Source organism: Orcinus orca, chromosome 12 (genome assembly GCF_937001465.1).
Source record: "Orcinus orca chromosome 12, mOrcOrc1.1, whole genome shotgun sequence".
Lineage (NCBI taxonomy): Eukaryota > Metazoa > Chordata > Mammalia > Artiodactyla > Delphinidae > Orcinus > Orcinus orca.
This window is the reverse complement of record NC_064570.1, coordinates 23298360-23325614: the sequence shown is the minus strand read 5'-3', so window position 1 is coordinate 23325614 and position 27255 is coordinate 23298360.

Below are 27255 nucleotides of genomic sequence, written 5' to 3'. Positions count from 1 at the left end.
TATGTGAAGATGGAGGTAGCGGTTGGAGTGATGCATGTATAAGCCAAGAACACTGAGAAGTGCCAACCACCATCAGAATCTAAAAGAGTCAAGGAAGGGTCCTCTGCTAGAAGTTTCAGAGAAAGCATGGCCCTGCCTACACTTTGATTTTGGACTTGTTGACCCCAGAAATGTGAAAGAATAGATTTCTGGTACTTTATAATAAGTCACTCAGTTTGTAGTATTTTGTTATAGCAGTGCTAGAAAACCAATAGAGACAGTTGATTATATTTTAATGTGATTTAAAATAAGAGAAAAAAATGTATGTTTATTCTTATGTTTGCCATTTCTAGTGCTCTTTATTCATTCTTTATTTATTCATTCTTATAGACACAAATTTCCATTTGATATTATATTCCTTACCCTTGAATATCTAACTTAAATATTACTTATACTATAAGTCTGTTGGCAATGAATTCCCTCTGCTTTTTAAAAATATCTGAAAAAAAGTCTTTATTTCACATTTTAAGATTTGTTTTTTGAAAGATATTATTACTGGGTATAGAATTTTCAGTTGACATTTGGTTTTTTTATTGGAATATAGTTGCTTTACAATATTGTGCTAGTTTCTACTGTACAGCAAAGTGAATCAGCTCTACGTATACATATATCCCCTCTTTTTTGGATTTCCTTCTCATTTAAGTCACCACAGAGCACTGAGTAGAGTTCCTGTGCTATATATTAGGTTCTCATTACTTATCTATTTTATACATAGTAGTGTATATATGTCAATCCCAAATCTCCCAATTCATCCCACCCACCCCCCCCTTTCCCCTTTGGTATCAATACATGACAGTTTACTTTTTCATTTAGTATTTGAAAAATACTGTTCATTGTCTTCTGGATGTCTTCATTTCTGTAGAGAATTCTGCTCTATTTTTATTATTTTCTTGGTTGCCTTCAAGACTTTATCTTTGGTTTCCATTTTGCTGTTATGTCTAAGTGACTTTTGTTTGTCTTTTTTCTTCTTTTTTTCTCTTTGTATTTATCCTGCATGTAGTTCTATGAGCTACATTAATTAATATTAATCAATGGCCACAAAGCACTATAATTCTATTTCTATAATTTTAAATCTGTTTATACATGCTTTTTGCTTTTTCCATTAAATCTTTTAACATACTAATCATTGTTATTTTCAAGACTCAGTCTAATAGATACTATATTTGGGTTTTCTCTGAGTTTGGTTCTATGGATTGCATTATTTCTTGATTAAGTCTTGTGTATGTGTGTGCATGTGTACGTGTGTGTGTGTGTGTGTGTGTGTGTGTGTGTGTGTATCTCATAACTGTATTGCATGCTAGACATCAAATGTAGAAGGACAACAGAAACTGAGATCAAGAGTATTTATACCAAAAAAAGAAAGAGTATTTATACCCAATAATGGGCACCTCATTTTTTCTGCACAGCCACTAGTGTGGGGAGTTGGTAATCTAATATGTGGTTCAGATAGGTTTGTGATTTGTGGTGGCAATTTTTGTCTTTGGTATACTATAGGCTTCAAATTACTTCTGGCTGGGTTTCTCTTACTGTTTGTGTTCCAATCTCAGCTGTCAGCAGTTTCTCCACCTTTTGTGCCACAGACAGGATCTTTCTCCACACTCTTACCCTATTTATCAGTAGCCTGCTGTTGCTTGCTATGAATTGCTAGGTTTATGAAAGGGGCAGTTATCCTGTCCCAGCTTCAGTGTGGGCCTTCTTAGCATTACTGCCTTTTCCCACTATGGCATCCAAACATCACTTCTATGTCCAGTGGGCTTTGTAGAAGATAGAGTTTTCTGACTATTGCCCAGTGATAGCAGACCACTGTTTTGCACTGGGGAAGGATAATGGGTCCAGCAGTTCTTCCTATCCATCCACAGTGGCAGATGGATTTTGCTTCCACATCCCCTCCAGAAGCAGTATATGTTTGTTTGAGGCCTAGAACAAGGAAGTTTTGTTACCTCTCACCTTGTGGTTTAAGGATCCTGCTTTATATGTCAAATGGTCCAAAAAGCAGGTAATGTGTTATAACTGAACCCTACTGGTAGACAATCACTTTCTTTATACCTATGCCCCTAATAGGGGCTCCTTCAAGTCTGCAGCCCTGCCTCAGATCTTTCTCATCACATGCAGAAGAAACCCATTGAAAGAAGCTTGAATGTGCATGCAAAATGTCTTTTTGTACAGGGCTCCTAATTATTCTAATTATATTAGCCCACACTCAGCCTTTAAGGTTTAGCTTTAATTTTAGTTGATTTCATTTTACCCATTTTTATGAAGGCCATCTTTTTTTTTTTCTTTCCCTTTTCCATGTTTGCCCAAAGTAAAAGAGATAACATATCTCATTCATCTTTGGAAAGACTTGTTACCATTTGGAATTCAGTTATCATGGTGGTCTTGTGACCTCAGCTCTCTGAAAGGTTTAAAATAAATTATGTTTTTGCAGGCTATCCCTTTCATTTTAATGGTGTCTCTTGTGTCTTTCTACATCCTAAGTCATAGGAGAAGTCCAATAACTTTTTAATTACTTGATATTTACTATAACCTGAAGTACAAACAATGGAAATTCGCATCAAATATTAACCAACTAGTTAAGAAGCCATTTATTTGACCTTGGAATAGTATTTTACTTATAAGATAAAGCTATTCAAACAGGAAAACAACTTGGCTGAAAAGAAATCAAAAGCAATAGAAATAAATTACAACATTCAGAAAATTGCCTTAGCCTTTGTCTCAGAGAAAATAAAAATTATAGCAATATTATGATTTATGTATGTACTTTTATTTAATGCTATTAATCACATACCATGCTATTTTGTATTGCTGCAAGAATGATATTTATAAATAAAAATATGATGATATCATATACTTGCTTCTAATCTTAAGTAATTCCTCATTGCTCTCAGAACAAAGGCAAATCTCCTTAACATAAGTTTTAAGACCCTCAACAGGCCCAGGTCTGCTTCTCTGTCCAGTGTTATCTCTTTTCATTTCCCTCATTATGCTTCACACTCCTGTCATACTGACCTTATTTTAGTTCCCAAAATGAACCCTGTTCCTTCTTTTGCCTGGACTTTCACAAATGCATTACTCTCCATCTAAATTAATCCATCTTCTCCCAGCCATTATGTCACCTTAACTGGCTAACTCCTTTACTACCACTATGATTCAATGTAGAAGTTACTTTTTCTAAGTAGCCTTCCTTGACCCTTAAAGCAGCGGTTCCCAACCTTTTTGGCACCAGGGACTGGTTTCGTGGAAGACAATTTTTCCAGGGATAGAGGGGGTTGGTGGTTCAGTGGTTCAGCAATGCGAGTGATGGGAAGCCACTGGGAGCCGCGGATGAAGCTTCGCTCTTCACCTGCTGCTCACCTCCTGCTGTGTGGCCTGGTTCCTAACCTGTACCGGCCCATGGCCCTGGGGGCTGGGGAACCCTGCCTTAAAGGCTGCATTATCTATTCTGCCATAGGTTTCTGTAGAACCCATAGGGTAATCAATTATCACTTGTTTTTGTTGTATTGCCTGATTATTTATACATATTAATCACAATATCATAAGCAGTGGAAAGTCAAGGTCTGTGTCTACCCATTGTATTCTTTTCCAGACCCTAGACACAGTCCCAGGCACATGCTATGTATTTGCTGAATGTGAACAGGTGAATGTTCTTTCTATTTGCTGGTACAACTGCCCTTTTTATAAAAGACATGAAATATTGAAAATTGTACTTATTACTCTTATTTTTCAAATGAAATGATTTTCTTCCAAAAGCCATTATTAGATTCTCAAAATTTACTAATTTTTCCCTTTCTCTAAGGCTTGATGAGTAATATTAGTGGGCAGAATGCACATAAAGAAAAAGTAGACTTAAATAAAGGGTGACATCAATATTGTTGAGTCTCTTTTAAATTTTCATGATACCACAGTGAATAGAGAGACTCATTTCCATCAAAATGTGCTATAGAAATGAAAGTGAACAAGTTCAACTTTATATCTGAACACATTTGAACAAAGGGATGGCTTTGTTTCAGAAGACTTACTCATCATTTCATATTTGCTCTGGTGTATAGGTACTTGTGCTTAATCTACAGCAACTACTAATGAAGTTGAGTAATTCTACCCAAATTTGTTCCTCAAGCATGGAGTATACCAGTTGAGAAGGAAGTCTAATTTGTGGTTCTTCTTATCATGTTGAAATGAAATATTCGCCTGTTCACTTTTCAAATGAGGAGACTAAGTTTCAGTGAATATCGTATACAGGTATACCTCTGAGGTATTGTAGGTTCAGTTCCAGACCACCACAATAAAGCAAATATTGTCATAAAATGAGTCACACTAATTTTTTCTTTCCCAGTGCATACAGAAGTTATGTTTATACTATACTGTAGTCTATTAAGTGTACAATAGCTTTCTGTCTAAAAAAATGTACATACCTTATTTAAAAATACCTATTGCTAAATAATGCCAAAACAATGAAAATAGTTAAATCAAAGCTCACTGATCAAAGATCACCATAACATAGTAAGAATGAAGAAAGTCTGAAATATTGTGAGAATTACCAGAATGTGACACAGAGACACAAAGTGAGAAGTACAGTTTGAAAAAAATTGCACCAATAGATTTGTTTGATGCAGGATTACCACAAAGCTTCAATTTGTAAAAAGTACAATATCTGTGAAACACAATGAAGTGAAACACAGTAAAACAAGGTGTGCCTGTATATGTCTCAGAAGAAAATAATTGTTCCATAACACTAAATATAAACAAATAAAAAACTATGCTCTTGAAGTGCTTATAGATTTTTCACATGTCTAAATAATATTCAAGTTTCTTGGAACCATATGTCAAAAAGATATAAAAGCTACACTTTAAGATTATATAATATAGAGAAAAGGGCACTGGCACTGCAAACTGACTCAAGAAAATTTGATTATGCGCAATGCTTAAGTGTTTGATTGTTTATTTTTAGTACATTATAATACACTAAGATGGGGTGAAGATTAGCTATACCACTTAAGACTCATGTCACTACCAGTATAAGCAAATCTCAGACTTATTTCAACCACAGATATAATCATTTAATAATCACATGTTAACGAAACACAGCAAAAGAGACCTGTTCTTTAATCTTGATACATCCAGCTCTCTGTAATTACCTGTGCTCTGACAACAATTTACACAAAAGTTTCACTTGAGTCAGATAAGACAAAATCCTACAAACTGGCTTAGATTATCCTGTTAGGCAACATAAGGCAAGAAGAAATTCCCCTGCCTATATTTGGACATAGAACTGTTAGCAATACAAATTTGGTCACCATTCCTAAGAGTAAAACTTGTAGGCCTGAATGGATTCTTGATTTACACCTTATTTATCTAAATTTTAGCAGTGCCTTGAAAATATATTATCTAATCCGTGTACCTCAAGTATCTTTAATTTCACATAATACTCATTTCTGTTATTCGGTATGTTAGTTAATAGACCAAACAGTTTACCAATAAAACCTTATTCTGCTATAACCTTAGCTGATATTTCTAGAATGAGGACACTCTGTTTGAAAAACTGACTACAATTAGAACTAACCACACTTTCTAATTCAGTGAAGAAAATAGCATAATAGTTTGCTGAAATATTTTCAAGTTGTTGAATTGATTTGCATAAGCCTTAGAGATAAATTCACAAGGGAGTGGGAGGAACCACCCTTTTTCCATTTATATTCAATATGTGTGTTTTGCAAAGTACTATTCTATTTTATATTTTACATTCACTTTTACAATTAACTTAAGCTTTGATGAAGGAAGTCCCTATTTAATTGTAGACATTTTCATTGTGAGAGGATTTTTTGTAGCCCTTCAGGGACTACCTAACTGAGATTTATAGTGCTCTGCTTTAAGTGTAGAGCAATTAAGTCTATTTTTTGTTTTATAGTCAAATGAACAAAAAAGCTTCCTCTTAGAGAATTTAACTCCAAGCATGTCAACTAAGTATGGAACCAGAAAGAATTATTGTGTTTATAATATCAAAATTTTTGTAAGTGGAAGTACAACTGGCACTTCCTATCCATGGGTTCTGCATCATGGAAACAGATTCAACCAACAACTGATGGAAAATGTCAGAAAAAAAATCCATAAAGTTTCAAAAAGAAAAACTTGCAACTATTTACATAGCATTTACACTGTATTAGATATTACATAGCATTTACACTGTATTAGGTATTATAAGGAATCTAGAGATGATTTAAAGTAGGGAGGATGTGTGTAGGTTATATGTAAATACTAGCCATTTTATATGAGACTTCAGCATCTGTGGAATTTGCTACCGCTGCATGTCCTGCAACAAATTCCCCTCAGAAACTGAAGGATGACTCTGTAATATATGCTCCCCTTTGAACGTGGGCATATTTATATTTCCTTTAAAATTATTAACTCATTAACTAAGCAAATATTTATTGAATTCACACTATGAACCAAACTAATCCAGATCTTGGGCAAGAAATAATAAATCTTCAAAATGCTAAGGGAGGGAGGGAGAAAGAGAGAGAGAGGGGGGATGGGGTGTGTGTGGGAGTGGTTGGACTGGTAGGAGAGGGAAGGGAGGGATGGGAAGAGAAAAAAGAAGTGTATTTATAAAAATGCTAAGTAAATCATGTTCAAGCTAATACAAAAATGAGCTGAGGAGAGGAGAATGGATAGTTCAAGGAACACTTGAAAAAAGAACTGACATAGTCAAATTGACCCAGTTGGTCATAGGACAGTTTCAAATGTTCTCCTGAGTACTAGATTTTAAGCAACATGTTGAGTAATTTAATTTGGTTACAAATATTTATCTTCAGAAATAAGTTTGTCCTGTGTGACACTACATCAGTAAGAAGTTCTGGATGTTTTTTTCTCCATATTTTATGAGTGTTTAGCTAGATGTAACCAAGTAACTAAATTCTGTCCAATGAGATGTATTTGAAAATGCAAGCCTTTATAACTGGTAACTCAGGTGGAAAGTTCTTTTATACATTTCCAGTTTTCTTTCTTTAAGCTTGATTTGTAGTGTAATGGCTGATGTTGAGCCATTACAGCCCTTGAGGTGATGAGAAGGTATAACTGTAAGTTAAAATCGTGAAAGGGAAGGACAGAAGTAGCACAACTCTGAACACTGTTGATGCCTCATCTCAACTTTGGTTTGCTTACCTTCAGACTTCTTCATGAGATAATAATAAAAGTTTCACTTGTTTTTACACTACTATTCTTAGCTCATTAATCAGACAAGAAGAATAAAGGGATTTTCTAAAACTTAACTAAACTCTTTTATTTCCTGCATCAATTAAAAATGTTTCCAATTTTAAACTTTATATATGGGTAGAAATTTCAGAATCTCATTAGAGCTCATCCTAATTGAATATGACCTCAACTAAACTTGATTATATCTTCAAAGATGCTGTTTCCAAAAAAGGTCACATCCGTAGTTACCAGAGGTTAGTACTTCAACATATCATTTTGGGGGAAACAATTCCACCCACAAGACTGGAACTACTTCAGACAAGGATATCATCTGTGGATCTGCCTTTGGAATAAGAGTAGCAAGATTCATGCTTACTTGTCATAAGGGATATACAGTTGTTTATGATTATGGAGGCATTACCATGTGACAGGCAATATATTAAACTCCTTCAAGAACTATTCTTTATATATCTAACATTTGTTAAACCAATAAAGCTTCCTATAAAATATTATAAATAAATCTAAAATAAATAAAATGAAAGTAGAGAAATAGATCAAATGGCCTTTTCCCCCCAATAATAACAAGAACACAAATCTTGAAATAAAAAATAGAGTTGAAGTGAGAATTTAAAGATGAGATGAGACTAAGAGATAGATCCATCTGTTTCTTTGTAGGGACACTATTTGGATCCTGATCAAAAAAACAAACTCTAAAGAAAATTATGATTCAACTGAGGAAATTGAACATTAATTTATATTTGGTGATATTAAAGTAATTATCATTAATTTGATTTAGATGTGATAACACTAAAAGGTTATCTTCATAAAAAGTTTTCTTATCTCTTAGAAATACCTACTAAAGAAAAGACCTTCAAGAAGGCAGAGGAGTAAGACGTGGAGATCACCTTCCTCCCCACAAATACATCAGAAATATACCTGATGTGGAACAACTCCTACATACCACCTACTGAAAGCTGACAGAAAACCTCAGACTTCCCAAAAGGCAAGAAACTCCCCATGTACCTGGGTAGGGCAAAAGAAAAAAGAAAAAACAGAGACAAAAGAATAGGGATGGGACCTGCACCTCTGGTAGGGAGCTGTGAAGGAAGAAAAGTTTCCACAAACTAGGAAGCCCCTTCACTGGTGGAAACAGGGGGTGGCAAAGGGGAAGCTTCAGAGGCACGGATGAGAGCATAGCAATAGGGGTGCAGAGGGCAAAGCAGAGAGATTCCCGCACAAAGGATCGGTGCTGACCAGACCAGCTCTCACCAGCCTGAGAGGCTTGTCTGCTCCCCAGCTGGGGCGAGCGGGGGCTGGGAGCTGAGGCTCAGGCTTCGGAGGTTGGATTCCAGGGAGAGGACTGGAGTTGGCGGCATGAACACAGCCTGAAGGGGACTAGTGCACAACAGCTAGCCAGGAGGGAGTCTTGGAAAAAGTCTGGAACTGCCTAAGAGGCAAGAGACCATTGTTTTGGGGGTGTACGAGGAGAGGGGATTCAGGGCACCACCTAAAACGAGCTCCAGAGACAGGCTCAAGCTGCGGCTATCAGCACGGACCCCAGAGACAGGCATGAGACGCTAAGGCTGCTGCTGCAGCCACCAAGATGCCTGTGTGCAAGCACAGGTCACTAACCACACCTCCCCTCCTGGGAGCCTGTGCAGCCTGCCACTGCCAGGGTCCCGTGATCCAGGGACAACTTTCCCAGGAGAACACATGGCGCGCTTCAGGCTGGTGCAATGTCACGCTGGCACAATGTCACGCTGGCCTCTGCTGCCACAGGCTAACCTCACATCCGTACCCCTCCCTCCCCCTGGCCTGAGTGAGCCAGAGTCCCCGAATCAGCTGCTACTTTAAGCCCATCCCGTCTGAGCAAAGAACAGATGTGCTCAGGCAACCTACATGCATAGGCGGGGCCAAATTCAAAGCTGAACCCTAGGAGATGTGCAAACAAAGAAGAGAAAGGGAAATTTCTCCCAGCAGCCTCAGGAGCAGCGGGTTAAATCTCCACAATCAACTTGATGTACCCTGCATCTGTGGAATACCTGAATAGACAATGAATCATCCCAAAATTGAGGTGGTGGATGTTGGGAGCAACTATAGATTTGGGGTTTGCTTTCTGTCTCTAATTTGTTTCTGGTTTCATGTTTATCTTAGTTTAATATTTAGAGTTTATTATCATTGGTAGAGTTGTTTATTGATTTGGTTGCTCTCTTTTTTTCTTATATATATATATATATTTTTTTTCCTTTTTCTCTTTTGTGAGTGTGTATGGATATGCTTCTTTGTGTGATTTTGTCTGTGTCGCTTTGCTTTTACCATTTGTCCTAGGGTTCTGTCTGTCCTTATTTTCTATTTTTTTAGTATAGTTTTTATTGCTTGTTATCATTGATGGATTTGTTTTTTGGTTTGGTTGTTCTCTTCTTCCTTTCTTTTTTAAAATTTATTCTATTACTTTTAAATTTTTTAATTTTTAACAATTAAAAATGTTTATTTTAGTAATTTTATTTTATGTTCTTATTTTTTATTTATTCTTTTCTTTTTCTCCCATTTCTTCTGAGCCATGTGGCTGACAGAGTCTCGGTGCTCAGGCTGGGTGTCAGGCCTATGCCTCTGAGGTGGGAGACATGAGTTCAAGACATTGGTCCACCAGAGACCTCCCGGCTCCACACAATATCAGACTGCGAAAGCTCTCCCAGAGATCTCCATCTCAACGCTAAGACCCAGGTCTACTCAACAACCAGCAAACTACAATGCTGGACACCCTATGTCAAACAACTAGCAAGACAGGAACACAACGCCACCCATTAGCACATAGGCAGCCTAAAATAATAATAAGATCACAGACACCCCAAAACACACCACTGGATGTGGTACTACCCATCAGAAGGACAAGATCCAGCCTCATCCACCAGAACACGGGCACTAGTCCCCTCCATCAGGAAGCCTACACAAGCCACTGAACCAACCTTAGCCACTGGGGGCAGATACCAAAAACAACAGGAATTATGAGCCTGCAGCCTGCGAAAAGGAGACCCCAAACACAGTAAGTTAAGCAAAATGAGAAGACAGAGAAACACACAGCAGATGAAGTAGCAAGGCAAAAACTCACCAGACCAAACAAATGAAGAGGAAATAGGCAGTCCACCTGCTAAAGAATTCAGAGTAATGATAGTAAAGATGATCCAAAATCTTGAAAAGAGAATGGTGAAAATACAAGAAACTATTAACAAGGACCTACAAGAATTAAAGAGCAAACAAACAATCACGAACAACACAATAAATGAAATTAAAAATTCTCTAGAAGGAATCAAGAGCAGAATAACTGAGGCAGAAGAACAGATAAGTGAACTGGAAGATGAAATATTGGAAATAACTACCACAGAGAAGAATAAAGAAAAAAGAATGAAAAGAATTGAGGACAGTCTCAGAGACTTCTGGGACAACATTAAATGCACCAACATTCGAATTACAGGGGTCCTAAAACAAGAAGAGAAAAAGAAAGGGAATGAGAAAATGTTTGAACAGATTATAGATGAAAACTTCACTAATATGGGAAAGGAAATAGTCAATGAAGTGCAGGAAGCACAGAGAGTCCCATACAGGATAAATCCAAGGAGAAACACACCAAGACACATAGTAATCAAACAATCAAAAATTAAATACAAAGAAAACATATTAAAAACAGCAAGGAAAAAACAACAAATAACATACAAGAGAATACCCATAAGATTAACAACTAAACTTTCAGCAGAAACTCTGCAAGCCAGAAGGGAGTGGCAGGACATACTTAAAGTGATGAAAGAGAAAAACCTACAACCAAGATTACTCTACCCAGCAAGGATCTTATTCAGATTCGGCTGAGTAATTAAAACCTTTACAGACAAGGAAAAGATAAGAGAATTCAGCACCACCAAACCAGCTTTACAACAAATACTAAAGGAACTTCTCTAGGCAGGAAACACAAGAGAAGGAAAAGACCTACAGTAACAAACCCAAAACAATTAAGCAAATAGTAATGGGAACATACATATCGATAATTACCTTAAATGTAAATGGATTAAATGCTCCAACCAAAAGGCATGCACTGGCTTAATGGATCCAAAAACAAGACCTGTATATATGCTGTCTACAAGAGACCCACTTCAGACCTAGGGACACATACAGACTGAAAGTGAGAGGATGGAAGAAGTTACTCCATGAAAAGGGAAAGCAATAGAAAGCTGGAGTAGCAATTCTCATATCAGACAAAATAGACTTTAAAATAAAGACTATTACAAGAGAAAAAGAAGGACACTACATAATGATCAAGGGATCAATCCAAGAAGAAGACATAACAATTGTAAATATTTATGCAACCAACATAGGAGCACGTCAATACATAAGGCAAATACTAACAGCCATAAAAGGGGAAATCGACAGTAACACAATCATAGTAGGGGACTTTAACATCCCACCTTCACCAATGGACAGATCATCCAAAATGAAAATAACAAAGGAAAAACAAGCTTTAAATGATACATTAAACAAGATGGACTTAACTGATATTTATAGGACATTCCATCCAAAAACAGCAGAATACACTTTCTTCTCAAGTACTCATGGAACATTCTGCAGGACAGATCATATCTTGGGTCACAAATCAAGCCTTGGTATATTTAAGAAAATTGAAATCATATCAAGTATCTTTTCTGACCACAACACATTGAGACTAGATATCAATCAGAGGAAAAAAATCTGTAAAAAATACAAACACATGGAAGCTAAACAATACACTACTAAATAAGCAAGAGATGACTGAAGAAATCAAAGAGGAAATAAAAAAATACCTAGAAACAAATGACAATGAAAACACGATGACCCAAAACCCATGGGATGCAGCAAAAGCAGTTCTAAGAGGGAAGTTTATAGTAATGCAATCCTACCTCAAGAAACAAGAAACATCTCAAGTAAACAACCTAACCTTAAACCTAAAGCAATTAGAGAAAGAAGAAGAAGAAATCCGCCCCCCCCAAATTTAGCAGAAGGAAAGAAATCATAAAGATCAGATCAGAAATAAATGAAAAAGAAATGAAGGAAACAATAACAAAGATTAATAAAACTAAAAGCAGGTTCTTTGAGAAGATAAACAAAATTGATAAACCATTAGCCAGACTCATCAAGAAAAAAAGGGAGAAGACTCCAATCAATACATTTAGAAATGAAAAAGGAGAAGCAAAAACTGACCCTGCAGAAATACAAAGTAACAAGAGAGATTACTACAAGCAACTATATGCCAATAAAATGGTCAACTTGGAAGAAATGGACATATTCTTAGAAAAGCACAACCTTCCGAGACTGAACCAGGAAGAAATAGAAAATATAAACAGACCAATAACAAGCACTGAAATTGAGACTGTGGTTAAAAATCTTCCAACAAACAAAAGTCCAGGACCAGATGGCTTCACAGGCAAATTCTATCAAACATTTCGAGAAGAGCTAAAACCTATCCTTCTCAAACTCTTCCAAAATACAGCAGAGGGCGGAATACTCCTAAATCATTCTACAAGGCCACCATCACCGTGATAACAAAAGCAGAAAAAGATGTCACAAAAAATGAAAACTGCAGGCCAATATCACTGATGAACACAGATGCAAATATCCTCAACAAAATACTATCAAAAAGAATCCAACAGCACATTAAAAGGATCATGCACCATGATCAAGTGGGGTTTATCACGAGAATGCAGGATTCTTCAATATACACAAATCAGTCAATATGATACACCATATTAACATATTGAAGAATAAAACCCATTTGATCATCTCAATAGATGCAGAAAAAGCTTTCAATAAAATTCAACACCCATTTATGACAAAAACCCTCCAGAAGTTAGGCATAGAGAGAAATTACTTCAACATAATAAAGGTCATATATGACAAATCCACAGCCAACATCATTCTCAATGGTGAAAACAGAGACCATTTCCTCTAAGATGAGGAGCAAGACAAGGTTGTCCACTCTCACCACTATTATTCAACATAGTTTTGGAAGTTTTACCCACAGCAACCAGAGAAGAAAAATAAATAAAATGAATCGAAATCAGAAAAGAGGAAGTAAAGCTGTCACTGTTTGCAGATGACATGATACTATACATAGAGAATCCTAAGGATGCTACCAGCAAACAACCAGAACTAATCAATGAATTTGATAAAGTAGCAGGATACAAAATAAATGCACAGAAATCTTGCATTCCTATACACTAGTGATGAAAAATCTGAAAGAGAAATTAAGGAAACACTCTCATTTACCACTGCAACAAAAAGAATAAAATACCTAGAAATAAACCTACCTAAGGAGATAAAAGATCTATATATAGAAAACTATAAGACACTGATGAATAAAATGAAAGATGATACAAACAGATGGAGGGAAATAACACGTTCTTTGATTGGAAGAACAAACATTATGAAAATGACTATACTACCCAAAGCAATCTACAGATTCAATACAATCCCTATCAAACTACCAATGGCCTTTTTCACAGAACTAGAACCAAAAATTTCACAATTCGTATGGAAACACAAAACACCCCAAATAGCCAAAGCAATCTTGTGAAAGACAATCGGAGCTGGAGGAATCTGGCTCCCGGACTTCAGACTATACTACAAAGTTACAGTCATCAAGACCGTGTGGTACTGGCACAAAAACAGACAGATAGATCAATGGAACAGGATAGAAAGCTCAGAGATAATCCCACACACATATGGTCACTTTATCTTTGGTAAAGGATGCTAGAATATCCAATGGAGAAAAGAGAGCCTCTTCAATAAGTGGTGCTGGGAAAACTGGACAGCTACATGTAAAAGAATGAAATTAGAACACTCCCTAACACCATACACAAAAATAAACTCAAAATGGATTAAAGACCTAAATGTAAGGTCAGACACTATAAAACTCTCAGAGGAAAACATAGGCAGAACACTCTATGATATCAATCACAGCAAGATTCTTTTTGACCCACTTCCTAGAGAAATGGAAATAAAAACAAAAATACACAAATGTGATATAATGAAATTTAAAATCTTTTGCACAGCAAAGGAAACCATAAACAAGACCAAAAGACAACCCTCAGAATGGGAGAGAATATTTGCAAATGAAGCAACTGACAAAGGATTAATCTCCAAAATTTACAAGCAACTCATGTAGCTCAATATCAAAAAAACAAACAACCCAATCCAAAAATGGGCAGAAGACCTAAATAGACATTTCTCCAAAGACGATATACAGATTGCTAAGAGACACATGAGAGGATGCTCAACATCACTAATCATTAGAGAAAATCAAATCAAAATTACAATGAGGTATCACCTCACACCAGTCAGAATGACCATCATCAAAATATCTACAAACAATAAATGCTGGAGAGGGTGTGGAGGAAAGGGAACCCTCTTGCACTGTTGGTGGAAATGTAAATTGATACAGCCTCTATGGAGAACAGTATGTAGGTTCCTTAAAAAAGTAAAAATAGTACTACTATACGGCCCAGCAATCCCACTACTGGGCCTATACCCTGAGAAAACCATAATTCAAAAAGAGTCATGTACCACAATGTTCATTGCAGCTCTATTTACAATAACCAGGACACGGAAGCAACCTAAGTGTCCATCACAGATGAATGGATAAAGCAGATGTGGCACATATATACAATGGAATGTTATTCAGCCATAAAAAGAAATGAAATTGAGTTGTTTGTAGTGAGGTGGATGGATCTAGAGTCTGTTATACCGAGTGAAGTAAGTCATAAAGAGAAAAACAAATACTGTATGATAACACATATATATGGAAATTAAAAAAAATGATTATGAAGAACCCAGGGGCAGGACAGGAATAAAGACATAGACGTAGAGAATGGAATTGAGGACACTGAGAGGGGGTAGGGTAAACCGGGACGAAGTGAGAGAGTGGCATGGACATATATACACTACCAAATGGAAAATAGATAGCTAGTAGGAAGCAGCCACATAGCACAGGGAGATCAGCTTGGTACTTTGTGACCACCTAGAGGGGTGGGATAGGAAGGGTGGGAGGGAGACGCAAGAGGGAGGAGATATGGGGATATATGTATATGTATAGCTGATTCACTTTGTTATAAAGCAGATACTAACACACCATTGTAAAGCAATTATACTCCAATAAAGATGTTAAAAAAAATACCTACTAAAATATCTACAGATACCATGTTCTGATGGTTGGGATTTTCTGATCGTAGTAATGACCACAAAGTGATAATTGCAGATATTGAATGATGACCACATAGAGTTTCATTATGCTATTTTTTAAATTTCAATATATTTGAAATTTTCATAATGAATAAAGTAGTTAGAAAACAACTGATGTGTAGATATGAAAATTATGTCTTTATAACAAACTATTTTCTTTACCTGAAGAGAGGAATAAAAATTATGTCTCAGTTGCATAAAGTTTTACAACTTAAAAGTTTTTAACATGCTTTTAGTGATATTACATTAAATCTACCCAACAATACAGGCAGTTAGGTGGTGTTAACTCAGTTTTTTCAAAAGAAGCAAAAGCTAAGTCAATCTTTTTTTCCAATTTTACAATAGAGTTTCAAATTCTGTTTCTTCAGCATCTCTAAATGGACCAGCAAGTGTTGGAACTATATTTCTAGCATCCCAGCTTGCATTTTTTCATTTCATTTCAAATCAGTTGAGATTTTCAGTATGTGTGTGTGAGAGAGAGAGAGAGATTTGACCTATTAGAACTCAAACATGGACACATATTTATATGAAATACTCATTAACGATTTACCACTTATCTGCTGTTATCCAAATATTATTTTAATACAATTAAGTCATGTTTTCACAGGAAATATTTTAAAATTTTAAAAAATGGAGAAAGGGAAATAAGAAGCCATCAAATCTTAGAAAAGAGTAATTTGTGGAAAAAGAAAAGAAGTGAGAAAATATTGGTTACCAGGAATTTGAAATTAGTGAATGTAAGAATCACAGAGATGAGAATAGTCCAGAATAAAGGAAGGGTGTGAGGGATGGAGGATGTCAGGTTCAGGTTCAGGTTTCATAGCCATGCCCTAGGCAAGGTATGAAGTGGTCAAGTTATCCGCGGGCCTTAGCTTCCTGGCTTCTGCCACTACCCGGAGTAGCCAAGTGTACACAGACATAAAGTGTAACTCTATTTTGTTTTTTTTTTAAGTTATCAATAGCATTATTTTATTTTGGTAGGAGCCAACATAAAAAAATATATATTAAAGAAGAATTTATATGTGATATCTTGCCATTTGGAGAATTCCTACAGAGAATTCTGTAACTTTTTTTTCCCACAAATCTTAGCTATTTTCTCATAAAAACTGTTGATCTTTCAAGCCTGAGAAAGGCAATATAAATGAGGTTTGTTGTGTACTAAACTCACTGAGAATCAATTTATAAGGCCAAAGCCTTTGGAAAAACAAAATGTACCTCTCTACATTAAAAAAAAGAAAAAGAAAAACAACTTCAAACATAAAAATAGAAGAATAACCATCCCTTTGCTGTGGCATAGAATATACACTCAAAAACATTTTAAAAATAGGAAATTTTTAAAGGCAATTTTCAGATGAATGTTTGTGACATTGGAGCTGGAAACAAGAGGGGTTCTGAGGCCTGATATTCTTTATATAAGGGAGTTATAGACATCAAAGAAGAGAAATGGTCATGAGTTAGAGTGAATGAAAGATTTACCAGAACTTTGTCAATTACTCCCTTGTCTTGGAACACATTCTGGAAAGGCCACACATTTTGTGACTGTAAACAGTCCTTTGCACAGAAGGGCTAAGATGCTGTGATAAGCCATGAAGAGTTCTCATTCCGTCTTATTAAAGAAAAAAAGTGAAAGAAAAAGCAAAGAATGATAAAGTTTTATATATATATATATGGATATATTATATTATGGGTGTAAGGAAACAGCTGAGAAGCAGTGTGGTATAGAATGAATGGTTAAGAGTTCAAATTTTAAAATAAGATTACGTGGCTTCAAATTCTACCTTAATTATTATCCACATGTGTGTCTAAGACTTGACCTTCTCATTTCTGAAATGGAGTTAAAATAGGTTATAATAAGATTAAGGTGAAATAATGCATATAACATGTTTAGCATGGTGCCTACCATATATAAATTGTTCAATAAATATTTTTTATCATTGTCTTACTGTTATTCATATTATCATCACTAGCTGTTGCTAATGAAATGATAAAATAAATAAAATTTATGACAATAAATTTTTATTATGACCAACTTGGAATACATTTTGGATTTCAACAGGATTGCCAAAATTTAGATATTAGCTGAAGTGATTATCAAAATGATCTCTGGCTTATATCTGTAATTACCTTTTACTTTACAACCACTGCCATGTAACATGTTACTTCTTGTGAGATCAAGCACTCCCTTCCCAGCCTCTCCAGGTTAGAGTTAAGGTGCACATAAATACAGAGTTTTATAGGTTTGCCACATGACCCCCAAATGCAAGGGTGGATCTAGAGTAGGGATCCCTAATTTTCAATGATGGATGTAAAACAGAGATGTATAGTCATAATGTCTGACTATGCCTTCTTTCTTAAAGATCACAAATCCCTGTGGTCTGCAGACATATTATTGTGTATGGCCAGGGAAAGACCAGAGCAAAGGTTGATGAAAGGAACTTCTGTTTTTGAAATACGGGAAGTCTCTGCATGCTTTTACCAAATAGATCCAGTGCTAGTACTTTTCGCTTTTATTTCTAATCCCAACATTTTCACACATTTCCCCTTATGGATGTGAAAACTATTGAGAAATACACTGACTCCTTCAACACTAAATAATTGGGTACCACGGGTATAGAACAACCCCTGGAAGAGATAAACTCTAACTTGAGAGCATTCCAGATGAATTTTTCCATTAATTCTTCTGTTAATTCAACATCTGTGCTAATTGCAGAAAATAGTGTGAAGCCTCGTAGGTGCCATAAAACCTGTGATATTTTTTTATAAAACAACCTCATCAGCTCTTAAATGGCTAAACCAAGCAATCCTTACAGGATTCAGGATTCAGAAGGAACATCAAGAGACCCACAAGAAATTTATTGGTGTTCCTATGGATGTCCAGAGAGTTTGATAGTTTACCTGGGATATTTGCAAAATTGTCAGAGGTCTCTCAGGATCCATAAAACTCAGATTTGCATAGACCACTCTTTTGCAAATTAAAGGGTTGAAGTGGGTTCCTGTGAGTCTGGCATCCAGAGCTCCAGCTAGATGGGCAGTACTAAGAAAAGGGGATTTCATTTGTCCCAGAAACTAATGATTTTCTCTGATTATGTATATTTCTCTCTTTGAAGAAGACACTGAAAGATTACACATAAGATGAAAAGTGTAACTTGGAAAACTTTGTGGTGTCACTGAGAGAAAAACAAAGAGCATCGCTGAATTTAAGAGAAATAAAGTAAGTAATCTTAGAAAGAAGCAACATTATCGATCTACATTTAAAAAGAATGTTTCAGTTCATCCCAAAAATAAATTAGTGTATTTAATTTACTCTTCATGTGAAGCGCTTATTGTGTTTTCAAACTATTTTTATTAAGTCACTTAAACGCTTTAATTTTACTTTTAGAGTCAATACTGTGTATTCTCATGCTTGAAATGCATTCATCAGTTGAATCTTTTAAAAAAATTTTTATTGAAGTATAGCTGATTTGCAATGTTGTGTTTAATTTCTGCTGTACAGCAAAGTGACTCAGTTATACATAAATATGTTTTCTCACTTCTTTTCCATTATGGTTTATCACAGGATATTGAATATTATTCCCTGGGCTGTACAGTGGGACCTTGCTGTTTATCTATCCTATATGTAATAGTTTGCACACAAATACGAACTATTTCATACCTATGAAACAAAAACAGACTCACAAATCAGTTGCATCTTTAATATTAAGATTTCAGAAAGCTTTATTTATAAAGCACATGTAAATGTATTAAATTATACACAGGTTAATATGGAATAATAATAGATGTATATTTCTACTCCAATCTTACAGGGAATTTTTAATCTGAAACACAGTTTAATCAATAAAGAGCATAATGGAAAGTATAAAGACATGAAATATCATGAACCTGCAACTGTTTCTGTTTAGGTTATAAACCTGCATATGCAGGGAGCATGTGTGATGTATCTACAATGCTATTTATGAGCATGAAATATAGGACTGCTTTTTATCCAGAGGCATTGTGGACAATGCCTGATCTTACATGAAAATCCCATTATATTAAATCCTATTAATAATATATAAAAATCTTAAAATACAATTTTCTATCATATTAGTGATACATCATATTGCATTATAGTTTTCTTGCCATTAATATTGTGTTTATGCCTTTAGCTAAAGGGCTATTATTAATAACCTGTAACATAAACTTTTTAACTGTCACATTGTTCTACATGGTCTTTTTAAATACTAATAAGTTTGCCTTACATGTGGAGAGAAAAAAAAGAAATTCATGTAAATTTATATGGAATAATATGCATGACTAATTCACATGAGAATCCAAATGAGAGCTGTAAAATAAAAATGAAAAACAAAATTTTAAAAAACTTATGACTTCATAGTTAAAGGCTGAGTGTACCCATGGGATTAAGCAATATTTTATTTTTGCTCTCTGAAATAGATTTAGTCTAATCAGAAATATAATTTTTACAGTTTCTTCCCTTTCTCCATCTTTTTCTAGTTTCTTTCCTCAGTTGATTCTCTGCCCTATCCCTTGTTTTTCAATGCCCTGTGTCCTCGGTTCTTAATTGTAGTTTAATACTGACCTTTTCCATACAGCACTGTACATATGGTATTGATTTTTATACGTACTTTAATTATCCTCCTTAATCCTATCATCCTAATTGTACTCATCTTAGCGGTTGTGACTTGCCTCATTAATAAAGCAACAAAGACTCCAGCTTATGACAATCCTAAGGATTCTGGGGAGGTGCTGGGGGCATGCTGATACTCTTTCCTCATAAGTGGATGAGTCCACATGTTCTGTAGCTGACCCAAGTATTTAAGGGTGGCACTTGTAATCATATTATGCTTTAGCTAATATTCTTTTGTTCATGTTTTAATTAGAAAAATATTATGTGCCCAATATGACCAAAAATTATACTAGTACTGAAGAAATTTACAAAAGCAAAATATGTGTATCAAGTTTCCTCCCATGTCGTAATTCTTCATTTTTATGTTATTTCTATTCATGTTCACTCATTTCAGAACAAAATAGAACTTGATATAGCACTGTTAAAGTTATCTGCCAGGGCTTCCCTGGTGGCGCAGTGGTTGAAAGTCTGCCTGCCGATGCAGGGTACACGGGTTCGTGCCCCGGTCCGGGAAGATCCCACATGCCGCGGAGCGGCTGGGCCCGTGAGCCATGGCCGCTGAGCCTGTGCGTCCGGAGCCTGTGCTCCGCAACGGGAGAGGCCACAACAGTGAGAGACCCGCATACCGCAAAAAAAAAAAAAAAAAAAAAAAAAAAATTTACGAAATTAACAACTATTCAGCTCAAGGAAAATTTATCATTTAATTTATTTAGTCATTATTGTACTGATTTTTTGATACAGCTATTTGGATAAGTAAAAAACGTCTAATTTTGTTGAAGATATAACAATTGAATAACTTTATAAACTCTCTTTGCATAGTAGAGAGATTAGGAGAGCGGAATCTGCAGTTAGACTCTGGACATCCCAGTCTTAGTACCTACAAGCTGGGTAGAACTCTCTTCATCTGTAAAACAGAGGCAGCATCAGTATGTATTACATAGAATTTTTATAAGGATTGACTGAGTTAACATGTTAGTGCTATAAAATAATGCCTGGTATATATAATATATGTTCAATTAGTATTTGCTATTTTTATAGTCATTGATACATTTAGCATGTAACATACATCTATTGATGTTGATGTCAATGAATACACTCAATTTATTTATATCCTGACCACTTTAAATACTTTGAGTTGACACAGTGATCAAAAGGCCATGGAAGAGAAGAAATGACAGAGAAGCAAAAATGAGCACAGACTTCTCTGACTGAGGTGAAGAAGATAAGTTAGTGAGTCTACAGTGAGCTGATTGTAATTTGAAACCCCTTTTTGGTCTTGTTTCCTGATAGCAAATGCAAAAGTGAAACTTAATGCATTGCATTTTTTTCGTCCCTCCTGCGATTAAATGCAGGCACTTCTCTCCTTGCCTTTGACAGAATGATATTGAGTGATATTTTCCATTTTATTTTATTCTTGACCCTTAGGGAAACATTTGCCTAGGACCTTAGCTTTATTTGGGTCACTCTGTCTTCCATCCTGTTGTTGGGAATGAGACAAGAGCAAGCTGGCTCTGCCATCCAAGCCCATCATTAATACTAGTGGGATGCTGAACAGGCCACTGTCACACCAGCCCTTTAAAAGCAAAAGGCATAATAGTCAACAATCACTCAATACCATATGTACGTTATTGACTTTCTAATAATTGTTGATGGTCCGTTTGTAATCTTACTACCAAATAAGAAACTCATTCAAATTTAAATTTCATTAGGACTGGATTTTACTAATAATTAATGCTACCTTAATATTTATTCTTTTACTTTTCAGTGGGGCTTGGAAGAACTATTTAGCTTATCATATAAGTATTGATCTAATGACATAAAATATTATGAAATGGCATTTTGTAGAATAAAGGACAGTCAAGTGACGCACTTCAGTTACTAAGTAGAGTCCATGTGGGTGGGCGTGAAAGGAGTGAATAATTTGGAGTATCCAGAAGCAGGTGGGAGTAAAATGTATCATATTACTTTATAAGCAAAACAGAACTTGCCCTTCAGTCGCTCTGTTTGTCTTCTGCTGGAGGCTAATATTGCTGAATTTTGTGACCTCCCTTGTATTTCTATCAACTTTAATGTAGCCACATAAGCAAATAGATATTCATATGCTCGGGATCTTTATGACATCTGGATGTTCTGGTAAATATTAAGACAATAAGCAGATAAAAGTGGTATCACTTATTTTATCACTAGCTGCTCTGTGTGTGTGAGTGAACAAAGAAGACATCACTTGTTATAACGTGTTGTTCGCTAATATATTTATAAAAGCGTATTAGAATGAGTCATTATTCTCTGGGAACCAGATTCTCCCCAGTGGCTTCCTCACTTGGGTGAGTTAGTTGCTTGCATGTTAACCATTTCAGGGCACTGATGAGTCATGTCTGTAAATAATACTCACTACTGAATCTAAGTCAAGCTTTCAAACATATAGAGAACACTAGGGAAGAAAAAAAAAGATATTTCAGTGTATATATTTTAGAATGCCTCGTTTAAAAACTCTCTGAACCTAGCTTTGGAACTTAATTTTAATGTCCATGAGTTACAGGGTCTCTGAGGATGAGGTCCTTTATCTCTCAAGTCACAGCAGACTTGAGCAATTCCTGTTTCTCATGCATGACAACAAACTTCTGCCTTTACCCCTGGGTGTGTTCAGAAATGCTGTTAGAGTCTGAGACTTAGCTCCCGAGGACAAGGAATTGACTCCTCTGGGTAGTGGCATCACAATAGTTTAGTGATGCTTGACATTGATGAAGTCTGTGTGCTGTATTATAAAATGATACAAATGCCTTAGAATAAGAAAAGCCTCTTAATTTCTTCTCCCTGTAGTTATTTTATGCTTAATCTTAGTTATACAAAAAATTTCTTTGTGCCTGGCTGTAAAGCAGAGCCCTTCTTTGTGAATTGCAAGTACATATAAACCCTCCTCTTAACTCATTTTCTGATTCTCCTTTCCTCGCATAACATAATGAATTTGATGAGCTTGCTTGGAAAACTATCGTGGATAGAAAGCATGTTATTCTTCTCCAAAATACCCAGCCCACAATCTGTCTCGATGGGTGATAGGCAAACAGAAATCTCTAATGGTCAAAAGCAAATGTAACGCATTTCAGCCCAGAGATATAGTGTCCAATGTGTAGGAGTTGTCTTGTTTCCAGGACACCACCCCTACTCACTGGAAACATTTGCAGAAGATTTCCATCCAGGAAACCACCCCTACTCACTGGAAACACTTGCGGAAGATTTCCATCTTGATTATATTACTCTACCTTCCGTCCTGTGTTTGCTGGAAATGAGGATGTAGCCAGCTGTCTTTATAACATTTGCTTCATAACAATCAAGTAGTTGAAAAACTTCATCTAAAATAACATCAATATCATTATAGTAGTATTTTCTATCTGATATGCATGTGTATAATAGATATATGAATTGGACTGGATTCATGCTAGAGCCATTAAGTTCATTCAGGAAATATAATACCAACATCAAACATAAGAAGCCTGGACTAGTGAATAGATTGGGAATCTGAATTTTAATAGAAGCCAATTGCTCAATTAGGAGGCAAGCACTGAAATGGAAATACGTTCAATCAGGTCAATGCCTTCTGAATTGTTTTGAAAGTATTATTAGTTATTTTTTTTGATGGTTATAAAATTGTGGATTTTATCTGTGTATACCAATTGTGGATTTTATCTGTGTATAGATGGACATACATGTACAAAGCCAAATACACATGTACATATTATATTATGCAAAATTATATGCAATAGTAGCTTGATTTTAAAAACAATAATAGCAACAAAGTTAGGTTGAAATATCTCTATTTGTATCAAACATTTATCTTTCATCATAACATCATATGGGTTAAGAGTAAAAACTTTGGAACTGGGTTCAAGTATTACTTCAGGCATTACAGCCTCAACTGCTTCTAAAGACTAGAAAGTTCACAAAAATAAGGTAAATTAACCAACTATAAAATCACATCCAGGAGTAGAAGAAAGTGATAAACTAAATACTTGATACTTCATCAAAATAGAAACGCTTCCTGTAAATCATCTATGCTTCCATTAATGTGCTATACTAGAATGTATGCGCTACAGCCTGATATTCCCATTTTTCAAGAAAAGTCAGAAATCTGAGTTGTACCTGAAGTGTAGTGAATTATAAATTAAGCATTTATTCAACAATATAATTACCAATTTAGCTCATAGCCCTAACTGATGCTTTTGTTCCTCATTTTTATGTTTGTAGAATAAAGACATTAATGTTTTAACTCATGGCGTTTTTCTGAGGATTCTATCAGCAGAAATAGTGTTTGGCATCTAGTAAGTGATCAGTAAAAGTCAGCAGTTATTATTCTAAATAAAGTATTGTTTCCAAATTATATCATTTATTCAACAAACATTTCATGCCTATTATTTTTCAGGCATCATGCAAATTTCTGGATTCACAGAAGAGACTCAGAACCACTTTCTTTTCTTCGATATTGAGTTGTTGCATATCCACCAGTACCCTGATTTCTGTTTATCTTAACTGTCTTTTGGAGTAACCTTTTTTAGGGTTTATAAATAGCAATGTCCCAGAGACGTGTTGGGAAATGTTTAACAACTGGCTCTCCAGAAAGAGAAGGAGAACAAGAGAAAACGCACAGGAGAGAGAGGATTTTGGGGAGTCCTGTTTTGTAGAATCTACCAGTTTCCATGTGTAGATAATCCTACAGTAGCTGATTTCAAGTTACCAGTATGAAATCACTGAACACAAAGTTGGAAAGAAATGCAGTCACTTGAGATGGTTACAGTACGTCCTTGAATATAAAGCTTGTTAGTGATGTTAAGTGGCAATTTGAAAGAGAGCAATTTTTATGTTCATGATAAGACTTGAACACCAACAGAAGTATATTTGTGCCAAAAGTCAAACATAAGTTTAATAGGACACACAATAACATCAAGTACAATGTAAAATGATCTCAAATGGAAACTGAAAATCTGTTAAAAAAAGAATTTATTTTGGACTGGAAGGAGAAATGCAAACATCATATAAAGATGACACAGTTTTGTTTTGTTTTTAAAGATATTTATGTAGTAGTTTCTCTGTGCCAGGCATGATTCTAAGAACTTATAAATGCTAACCGATTTGAATAATAACTCATTTGAAAAAGTAACTCATTAAAATGAATAGTCTTGGAGTATATTCATACTTTTATAAAAATAGTCATGTTCTACAAAAGACTAGAAGTGATCTTGCTATGTATGGAATCCAGAGATCAGAAGATCTGCAAAACGGCAGCTGTAATCTTACCGAAGAAGAATAGGGGCCTGAGTAAGGAAAATCATGGACACAGAAGGAAGGAAAATTCTTTAACTATAAATAAAATAACAACATAATAAATAATAATATGAAATAAAATAAATAATAGTATAAAATAATAACATAATGAAAATAGCTGTGATTTTTAAAGCACATAGGTAAATGCTGCTTGGCAAGTGGTTTATATTTTCATTCACATTTTGAGTACCTTGTGTGAGGCACTGCAATCATTCACTTGGTGGGAAGCACAGTGGATAACAGAGAGAGAGATCACTGATTTCCTGGAGCTCTCCGTCTAGTTGGGAGCTGATATTTTGTACACATTAGGGTTAGTAATGCTAGCAGCAGCTTTGTCCCCAAATCTTGTTGGTTTTCAAGTAAAAGTTTATATCTTTATACAAAGTCAAATATGGATGTTCCTCTTCAGTAAATGGTCTGTGCAGCAAGGATATTCAGGAACCCAGGCAAATTGCATCTCATAGCTCTAATCCTCTAGGTCCTAAAAGTCCTTTCCATTTAGCAGATGGAGAAGGAGAGACATTGGTGGATCATAGAACAGGATTTTAAGGGTCAGTTCTGGGAGAGGCAAATATCACCTCCATTCACACCACATTGGCCACATCCAGTTGCAAAGAAGGCAGGGAAAAACAGCCCACCTGCACACTCAGAGGAAAGGGAAACCTAGTGTGATGAAACTGCAGTCTCTGGCACATATTCAATTTCTCACTTATTGCTCACACAATTCTAAATGTAAATTACTGCATCCATTTTACAAATGAGAAAACAGAAGCTCAAAAAAAGATTAAATAATTTTCCCAAGTTAACATATTTAGTTTATGGCAAAGCTGGAATTTGAAACCAGGTCATGATCTTACTACATGAGAATCAACATGTAGAAAATTTTTTTATTTTATCTCCTGTCTATGTTTTGTTTTTAAACTTTTCAGAAAAAAATAATTTAGGTGACATGAATTAATGTTTTCCAAGAAAACAAACTCAACATTTAGAATTAACTCCACTACCAAGAACCCCACAAGACCAAATTATATAGGAAATTTTGTCTACCCTTTATTTTCCAATTTGGAGATTTTATGTAGACAGTAGAAAACTTTTGATAAAATCTCAGGGATAGGCTTTACAAAACATACACTTCTATATAGAATATCATTTGTAATTATTATCAATAATAATAAAAGGCTGCCAAGGCTGAAGCCATAAACCTTAGTGAAGAACACAGGATTATTGCTTTATTATGGTCCAGAGAGGTATTTGAAATACCTTTCTGCTATATTTGGAAACTAATAAAATATAGATTGAAAAGAAGGGTAAATAATTACAGATTTTAAGCTCATATTTCAAATTCCACCCAGCTCATGCCAATCTGAAAATCACAAATTTGATTTAAGTCTATGCAGCGAAACGCCATTTGTTTTTGAGCTGTCATTCAGTTCCCTATGACAAATTCCTAAAATATTTTCCTGGAGCATGTAGAACTTGATGAAATGTCCTTACAACATTTTAAGTAGTTAATACACATAGTCAAGAATATTGTGGAAAGACCTATTTTAATTATCTCTTTGGTTTTATTAGCAAATGTGAATTTGTAAGAAGGTATATTCACATACACAGGGTGATAATATATAGTGAAATCATTTTACACTGTGATAATCAAATACTTTTATTAAGCTCTCAGACTTACTGGAAATGTACTTTCTTGGTACTTTGTTAGGATGGCAATAGGCACTTTAGGTCTCAGCTCAATAGCTAGAATCACTTATTTTACATAGAGCGAAGCAAAGAGATTTTCTATTGTCTTAAACTTCATTTTGCTCTGTCATATGAACTCATTT